The sequence below is a fragment of the Vicia villosa genome, linkage group LG6 (assembly GCF_029867415.1).
Source record: "Vicia villosa cultivar HV-30 ecotype Madison, WI linkage group LG6, Vvil1.0, whole genome shotgun sequence".
Taxonomy (NCBI): domain Eukaryota; kingdom Viridiplantae; phylum Streptophyta; class Magnoliopsida; order Fabales; family Fabaceae; genus Vicia; species Vicia villosa.
In genome coordinates, this window is record NC_081185.1 from 162011893 (window position 1) to 162021215 (window position 9323).

At 36.1% G+C, this 9323-nt stretch overlaps 1 long non-coding RNA gene across 1 annotated transcript; it reads left to right on the forward strand.

Moving 5' to 3' along the window:
* Positions 1-1375: 1375 nt before the first annotated feature.
* On the forward strand, positions 1376-2210 carry LOC131613040 (uncharacterized). The gene is made up of 3 exons (XR_009287552.1): positions 1376-1721; positions 1807-1949; positions 2144-2210. It is a non-coding gene; the product is annotated as an uncharacterized LOC131613040 (long non-coding RNA).
* The last annotated feature ends 7113 nt before the right edge of the window (positions 2211-9323 follow it).

Sequence of the window (9323 nt, forward strand, 5' to 3'; positions counted from 1 at the left end):
TGTTATGAGGAAGTTACTGGATGCTGAAATGCTAGTTATAAAAACCAGTTAAGGTTAGTCATGAGATGTCCCTAGTTTAGTTGGAAGTCAGTTAGGATTGAAACTCTGTTAGTTTTAGGAACTGTTAGAAATCGAAAGTTGGTTAACTGAACCTGTTAGTGGTTGTTAGTAAGAATGGTGATTTGCAATCAATGTAAGTTGAATGTTAGTAGTGTGATTGAAGTGTATTGGTGTTTGATGTGGCTGTCGTTTTTTCACTGCTACCGGTATGAACTTTCTTTTACGTTTGAATGTCTCTGCAGGATGAGTTTCGGGGTCGTGCCTTGAATGATGCATTTGTGTTTTGTCATATGAACTTAGATGGTAATGTTATGTGTTGTATATGAACATATGTGACCTTCCTTTTTATTGGCATTGGTAAAGGTTATTGAATGGCCCCTGAAGATATATGATTTGGTTTAAACTTGTGTTCTTTTGATTTCAGTTAGCCTTCTGTTCTGATAGAATTATGGATTGTATGGATGGAAACTTGATGTGTGCATAGTGCAACAAGGATGTTGAATGGTAAGGCCCCCTCACGACTCCGCTGCTACAAGGCGTGTTAAGGTATTGTATGCCAGCTGAAGGTGAGGAGTTAACTCCTACTGATCAGGTTTTAACGAAAGACGAGATTCTGCGAGTGGCTGATCTGTTTGTGAGTTCTGGTGTGAATAAAATACGGTTGATGGGTGGTGAGCCGACTATTAGAGCGGAATTTGAAGCGATATGTTATTTAGTGCAAAATGTTGTCAAATAGTTGCTATAGCACTATTGCATGTTGAAATCTAAACTAACTGCTATTTATTGGGAACTACGATAGAACATTGGATTTACCTTCTTATCAGTAGCTTCCCTTTTGACTAACTCATAAAGGCACTCACAAATTGCTGATTGATGCATTTGAAAGTGTCTTGTATGTTTTTATTGAATTCCAGGTCAATTGTGTTGTAATGCGTGGATTCAACGACGATGAAATCTGTGACTTGGTTGAGTTGACGCGTGAAAAGCCAATTAATGTTCGATTCATTGAGTTCATGCCTTCTGATCGAAATGTTTGGAATGTCAAGAAACTTGTACCTTACTCAGAAATGTTGGATACGGTGGTAAGGTAGAATTCGGACTAAGGATCTGTTTTTTATAGTTTTTTTTAACGTTTTCTTATTGTTGAGAACCTTCATAACCGTCATTGTCAAACAGACGAAACAGTTTGGAGAATGGGAAATTATCAACTAAAACAGATGTGTACTCCTTTGAAGTGGTTCTTTTAGAATTGATCACCGCCCGGAGGGCAATTGACAAGTTACAGGGAGGCAAAAACCTCGTTGGATAGGTAAGAGACATATGTTATGAATTTCATATATCAGAATGCAATTGAATAGTGTCAGTTTTCCCAAAGGAATGTGTATTTGCATATCTGAAACAAATGTTCCTTCTCATATATAAGTATTTTCATATACAAGTAATTATTTAGTTTTGGAATTGTGGTGTTTACCTTTATCTTCATATGATGGATATTTCGGTTATTTCAGGTTGTATCTGCATTACAAGGCATAACAGAATCAGATGACTGTTGTTTAGTTGAAGATTCTTCTTCTTCTTCTTCTTCCGAAAAATCATATTTACCAAATGATGAGCCGGTCATTCCCATGACATATTCGGGAACTATAAGTGAATCTTTTTAGGTATAGTTTATTGTGACTTAAAGCCCAAAAATCTTACTTCAGAAGGATGGCCATGTTGTATTAATTGATTTCGATCTATCATTAGCGGCTGCTGCCAAGGTTAATGACAGGGCTATTATTTCAATTTGAGAGAAATCATTGCTTCATTGCTGAGTAAACCATAGTGTTAAGTAGGAGTGCTCGATCTTCCCATGTTGATACCCAGGTGAAAATATGCCCACAGTTGAGGTAAAAATGAACTCATGATGTTTTCTTTTTTCCCATCAAATCTTCAATATTTGTTATTATGTTGGCCTTTGGTTTTCTTTTTTGAGACTGCTAGAAATAGAATAACTGCTATAGTATTTAAGCTTAGATGTTTCATTAGCGTGATTTGTTAGATTCTAAAATGCTTTTATTATTGTTGGTTTCTTGTTTTGCAGATGGAGCTTATATCTAAAGTTCGTAATCCGTTCATTGTAGAGTATAAAGATTCATGGGTAGAAAAGGTCAGCATTTTTCATGTGAATTCATTAGATTCTTGATTAATTTTTGGTTCTGAAATTTGAGAGTTGTTTTTGCCTTAACTTTATCTTTCAGGGTTGTTTTGTATGTATCGTCATTGGCTATTGTGAAGGAGGAGATATGTGAGTCCTTATTCTCATTGAATTTGACTATTTCGAGAACTGGCAACATTTGAAGACATTTTTTATATTTTAAAATGCTGATTATTTAGTTCTTCAATTTCTTTGTTGTAAAGGGCTGAAGCTATTAAAAAGGCTAATTGTGTTCATTTTTCTGAAGAGGTGGGTCTCTCTTGCAGAAACTCCTTACTATTTTAATTTAAATATTTTTTAGTTAGTTCTCTGATCAATTTCAACTTTTATACAGAGGCTTTGCAAGTGGCTTGTTCAACTTTTGATGGCACTTGATTACTTGCATGGAATAAGATATTTGTTCGGCCTTTGTTATGTTCATATTCTACTGTATATATTATGGTGATGATCATGAGAATGGAAAATGAGATATTTGTTTGTGTTAGATGTATTGTAGATTTACTTGGATGAGCAATATGTAAACAATCCAGTACTTTATGATGTCACATTCATAGTTGTCAACTAGTGAATACATTTTTGAGTTGTACGTTGATATGCTTTTCTTGATTAATACATAATTCTCTCTTATTTTTATGTGTATGATTTTCTAGTATTTGAAATATTATTCTTAGTACAAGAAATATGAAGAAATGTGATAACTAAAATAGGGTGTAATGTAGCATATGAAATAGGGTGTAAATGTAACTAAATATAATATAATTTGTTCATTCATAAAGGGTGTAAATTATATTGAAAAAGGATGTAACTAAGAACGTATTTACACCCGATTTTTATTAAAAATGGTGTAATTAAGAACACATTTACACCCGATTTTTATTAAAATAGGGTGTAATTAAGAACATATTCATGCCCGATTTTTATTAAAATAGGGTGTAATTAAGAACGTAATTACACCCGATTTTTATTAAAATAGGGTGTAATTAAGAACGTAATTACACTCGATTTTTATTAAAACAGGGTGTAATTAAGAACATAATTACACCCGATTTTTATTAAAATTGGGTGTGACGTAGAATGTATTTACACCCGATTTTTATTAAAATAGGGTATAATTAAGAACGTATTTACACCCGATTTTACTTAAAATAAACGGGTGTAAATTCGTTAGACATTTCTCACCTGGTGGATATACACCCGATTTTTATTAAAAATAATGGGTGTAAATTTAATAAAAAACGGGTGTAAATTAACCTTTTTGTACTAGTGTATAAAACCAAAAACCACTTAATATGAGGAACTCAAAAATTGTATTGAAGGAGAATTTTGGAGGGCTTACTTAAATTTGTCAAGTATCTTTCAGATTGTTATAGTATTCTGAAAATTAAAAATATTGTAATGATAATGATTATTTTATCATTCTAAACAAAATTATTTTTAAAAAAAATGTGAAGTATATTTTTATATTTTTTTTAAAATTTAGTTTTCAGAAGCATTTCCCTCCATTCCCCTCCAAACTCCCAAACAAAGCCCTAACTTCTATTGTATTGTTCTAGTGATTTCTATATAAATATATATATTTCTCCCATTGTCTACATTTTCGGTGTATTCAATATTTCCAAAAGGGCTAAACCCTTACATAAAACCTATGAAGAAATCCAATGCTATTTTGAAGAATTTATTTCAATATAGTAAGTTGTGATTTTAGAAATTTCTTAATTAAAAAAATAGGATATTAAACTCCATGAATAAATAGTATCCGAGCTTAAAAATTAACAATTGAAACTTGTTTTTTTCCAATGGCAAAAAGATACAAGAGTAAAATAATGCACTCAGGCCAACACCTTAACAAAGGTACGACTTACGACTATCTAAAACTAGAGTTCAAAACCTATGCAATAATAACAATGCGATCATCTACAATTAAAAATGACTAAGAAGTACATATGTTTTTAACATTAATAGCCACCATAATGTGAATATGAAGGGTCATACACCAAAAACGCAAAAAACAAAGCCACTTTCAATTGAAACAAAACCACATAGCATAAACCATCAGAATTGACAATGTTGCTGAAAAGCTAATAGTCTGCCTTATATAGCCATCATCCTACGCAAATAAATGGCATTTTTGTTCCTTCTAATCCCAAAGCCAATTCAATCAGTTGTGAAGAAACTAAGTTGCATAAACTTCCAAGACAAACATATACAACAGATATTGGTTCATGTAGAAACTTTAAGCAATTATGTTCACTTATTGAGGACATGTTATCTCATTCGGCCTTATTCATGTTGGAATTAGACTCTTAAATCTTTGAGTAATTCCTTATCGTTAAAGATGACAATGAAGAAAATAAGAACAAAAGTAGGATTAGGGTTTGCGGAAATTAAAAGAGAAGAAGAAGAAAGTATTTTCTGCAGAGTTTCTCTCTGCCCACAAACTGTGGAAATTCTGTTATTCACTTGCAACTGCAACTTCTGTAAATACACGTTAATGACTTGATTACAAAATAATGAGGGTTACTCCCTATTTATAGATTTAGGTTAGCCTTCTCCCTAAGCCAAAGCCCAAAACTATAAAAGCCCAAAATACCTATTTTGGAACTAAATCAAATCAAATCTATTTTAAATCTAAATCAAATCTATCTAAATTTAAAAACAAACTTATGTGTAACAAACTGTTACACACTTCGACACACCTTGTGTTATAGTAACAACCTGCCTCGACACAAGGAATTACAAATTAACACACCACCTAATTCATTGTGTCTAAGCTATCCATATTCATCATAGCTCTTAGTCTTTTGAATATTTCGACCAGCACTCCCTTCGTCATGATATCTGCAATCTGATTCTCAATTCTGCAGTGTTCCAAATTCATCTTCCCTTTAGCTACCTGCTCTGGAAGATAATGAAACCTCATTTCGTTGTGCTTGCTTCAACCATGTGCTATCGGGTTCTTCGCCAGATTGATAGCTGACATGCTGTCGATCTTTATGGTAATTGCTCCATGATCTTTACCTGTTATCTCTTCAACCAAGTTCACCATCCATGTTGCTTGACATGCACAAAGAGAAGTAGCTATGTACTCTACTTCGCACGATGATAGTGCCACTACTGGTTCCTTTCTCGAACTCCAAGCAACTGGTGCACCACCTAGCATAAACACATAACCAGCTGTGGATTTTCGATCCTCAGCATCACTACACCAACTGGAGTCGGTGTACCCCACTAATTTACATTCTTTTCCCTTATCCGCTGCAGGAAACAAAATGCCATAGTCGAGAGTTCCTTTCAGATACCTCAGTATCCTCTTCGCCGCTGCTAGGTGCGATACCTTTGGCTTCTACATGAATCTACTTATCATACCTACACTGTATGCTAAGTCAGGCCTTGTGTGACAAAGGTATCTCAATGACCCAATAAGTCTTCTGTATTGGGTTGGGTCGACATCATCTTCATCTGGGTTCTTCGACAGTTGCAATCTTGTTTCAGCAGGTGTCAAAGTCGAATTGCATTGTTCCATCTCAAATCTCTTGAGAATTTCACTTGCATATCTTCTTTGATGCATCATCAAGCCTCTACTACTCTTGTAGAATTCCATGCCAAGGAAGTATGAAATTTTGCCCAAATCCGACATTTCAAATTCCTTGCTAAGATCACCTTTGAAGCCTTCGATCTCTTTCTTGCAGGTACCTGTTATTAACAAGTCATCGACATAGAGACATAGTATAAGCAATTCACTCTTGCTTCTTCTTACATATACCCCATGTTCAGTTGTGCACTTCTCAAATTATTTCTCCCTTAGGAAACTGTCGATCTTCTTATTCCAAGCTCTTGGAGCTTGCTTCAGTCCATACAGAGCTTTATGCAGTCTATACACTTTTCTCTCTTCGCCATGTTTCAAAAATCCAACTGGTTGTGCAACATAGACTTCTTCGTCCAAGGGTCCATTCAGGAATGCACATTTAACGTCCATATGACACATGTGCCAACTGTTCATGTTCGTCAGACCAACAACCAACCTGATCGTTTTGATCCTGGCAACAGGTGCAAAGACCTCATCGAAGTCAATTCCTTCCTTCTGAAGAAATCCTTTTGCCACAAGCCTTGCCTTGTGTCGAGTCACTTCACCTTTGGGATTACACTTCACCTTGTATTCCCACTTCACATTAATTGCCTTCTTGCCTTGAGGCAATTCGACAAATGACCAAGTATTGTTGTTTTCGATGGACTTCAATTCTTCATTCATAGCTTTCACCCACTTCGAATCCTTCAATGCCTCAGTTGCATTGACAGGTTCGACATCTGCGTAGAAAGCGTAATGTACCAGCTCACCTTCATCATTGACTACATCATCTAATGTAATCACACATTCTTGCAACCTTGCAGGCATGTGTCTTGTTCTCTGAGGTCTGCCTGAGCCTACATCACCTCTGACTTCTTCTTGTAGAACTTCTTCTCTTTCGACTTCAGTAGCTGGTTCGTCATAAAAAATTCTCACTGAATCCTTCTTGACATTTTCAGTCCAATCCCATTCTTTAAGCTCATCTATGATCACGTCCCTACTGATCACTACTTGCTTGTTCATTGGGTCGAACAACTTGTATCCTCCAGTCGAATAATATCCTATAAGAATCATTTGACTCGACTTGTCATCAAGTTTTCTTCTTAACTGATCTGGCACATGTCTATGTGCTATAGATCCAAATACCTTCAGATGACTCAAGCTAGGCTTCACACCAGACCAACATTCTTCTGGAGTAATTCCTTCTAGCTTCTTTGTCGGACATCTGTTTAGAATGTATGTTGCAGTCGACACTGCTTCTCCCCAAAATTCTTTAGGTAAATGTTTTCCTTTCAACATACTTCTCACCATATTCATGATGGTTCTATTCTTCCTTTCTGCAGTTCCATTTTGCTGTGGAGTGTAGGGTGGCACCACCTCATGCACAATCCCTTCTTTCTCACCTAACATGTCAAAGTCTTTCGACACATATTCTCCACCACCATCAGTTCTCAAAACCTTGAGCTTTCGACCACTTTGTCTTTCGACCATAGATTTGAGCTTGACAAATACCTCGATCACTTCACTTTTCTTATTGATCAGGTAAGTTCATAGTTTTCGACTGAAATCATCTATGAATGTAAGAAAGTATTTGTTACCTCCATTCGAATCCACCTGGATTGGTCCACATACATCAGAGTATATGACATCAAGGATTGCCTTCGACTTGCTTCCTGCATCCTTGTTGAAGCTATTCTTGTGTTGCTTTGCCTGCACACATTCTTCACACACTTCTCTTGGAATGTCGATTTCTGGTAACCCTGAAACCATATTTCTTCTTTTCAACTCTCTGATGTCATTGAAGTTGAGATGGCCTAGTCGATAGTGCCATATCCATTCATCTTTGCTAGCTGCAGTTGCAAGACACTCGTGCTCCATCATATTGAGTTCGATCTTGAAGGTTCTATTCTGTGACATAGAAGCCTTCAAGATTAACCTCCCACTTGCATCGACAACTCTCATCATCTTGTCTTCGATAGAAACTTTGTAATTCTTTTCGACCAACTGCCCAATGCTGAGTAAGTTGCTCTTCATGCCTGATATGTACAACACATTGGAAATTACTGACATCTTTCCATCTTTCCTCATAATCATTACATCACCAATACCTTCAGCTGCTAGAGTATTGTCATTTGCAAATTTCACCATGTTCTTTATTGAGGGTTTTATGTTGACAAACCAATCTTTTCTTCCAGACATATGCGATGAGCATCCTGAATCCAAGTACCATTGGTCCTTGAATTTACCTTCATCCTTTGTTGTGACCATCAACAACATCTCTTCTTCTTCTTGTTTTCCAAGCTTTGCATCACTTTCTTGACTTTTATTCTTTTCTGGACAAGCTGTCGAATAGTGACCATACTTCTGACAATTGAAACATTGAATGTGTCTCTTGTCAGGCTTTCGACCACCAGCTCTTCCTCTACCTGCAACACCACCTCTTTGGTTGCCTTGGTAAGAGGGCTTTCTCTGATTCGACCAATTTCCTTCTTGCTGATTTCTACTAGTCGAATTGTTGTAGCCACCTCTACCTTTATTTCAAGTCCAGCTTCCTTTGCCTTTCTTTTCGTTTGCTGACTGAGCCTGCAGAGCCACATCGCTCTTCGACTTGCCTGCAGCTCTTTTAGCCATTCTTTGTTCATGAGATTCAAGCGTCCCTTGAAGCTCTTCTTTTGTTAATTTTGACAAATCTTTCGATTCCTCTATGGCTACCACGATGTGGTCGAACTTAGGGGATAACGACCTCAAGATCTTTGAAACAACAGCTCTTGTTGTTAATACTTCTCCACATGTCTTGATTTGATTAACTAGTTTCGTAACCCCAGTGAAGAAATCAGTTACGCTTTCGCTATCTTCCATCTGAAGCAATTCATACGTTCTCTTATGAGTTTGTAACCTCACTTCTTTCACCTTTTCTGCACCTCCAAAAGATTTTTCAAGAATCTCCCAAGCTTCTTTTGAAGATTCTATATCACTAACCTTTTCAAAATTATCTGGACTCAGACATTGATGGATTATGAAGAGAGCTTTATAATCTTTCTTCTTCAATTCTTTATGTGCAACCTTTTCTTCCTCCTTCGCACCTTCTGTAAGCGGTTCTATCCCTTCTTTTACAAGATCCCAAAGATCTTGACAACAGAATACAACCTTCATCTGCTTGCACCAATTCTCATAGTTATCTCCTTTCAGAATTGGTAGTGTTGCTGGAAAATGCCCATTCAGATGGTTCATCGCCATTCTTCTTGCCTTGAATCGATTAACCGGAGCTCTAGATACCAGATGTTGGAATTAGACTCTCAAACCTTTGAGTAATTCCTTATCGTTAAAGATGACAATGAAGAAAATAAGAACAAAAGTAGGATTAAGGTTTGCGGAAATTAAAAGAGAAGAAGAAGAAAGTATTTTCTGCAGAGTTTCTCTCTGCCCACAAACTGTGGAAATTCTGTTATTCACTTGCAACTGCAACTTCTGTGAATACACGTTAATGACTTGATTACAAAA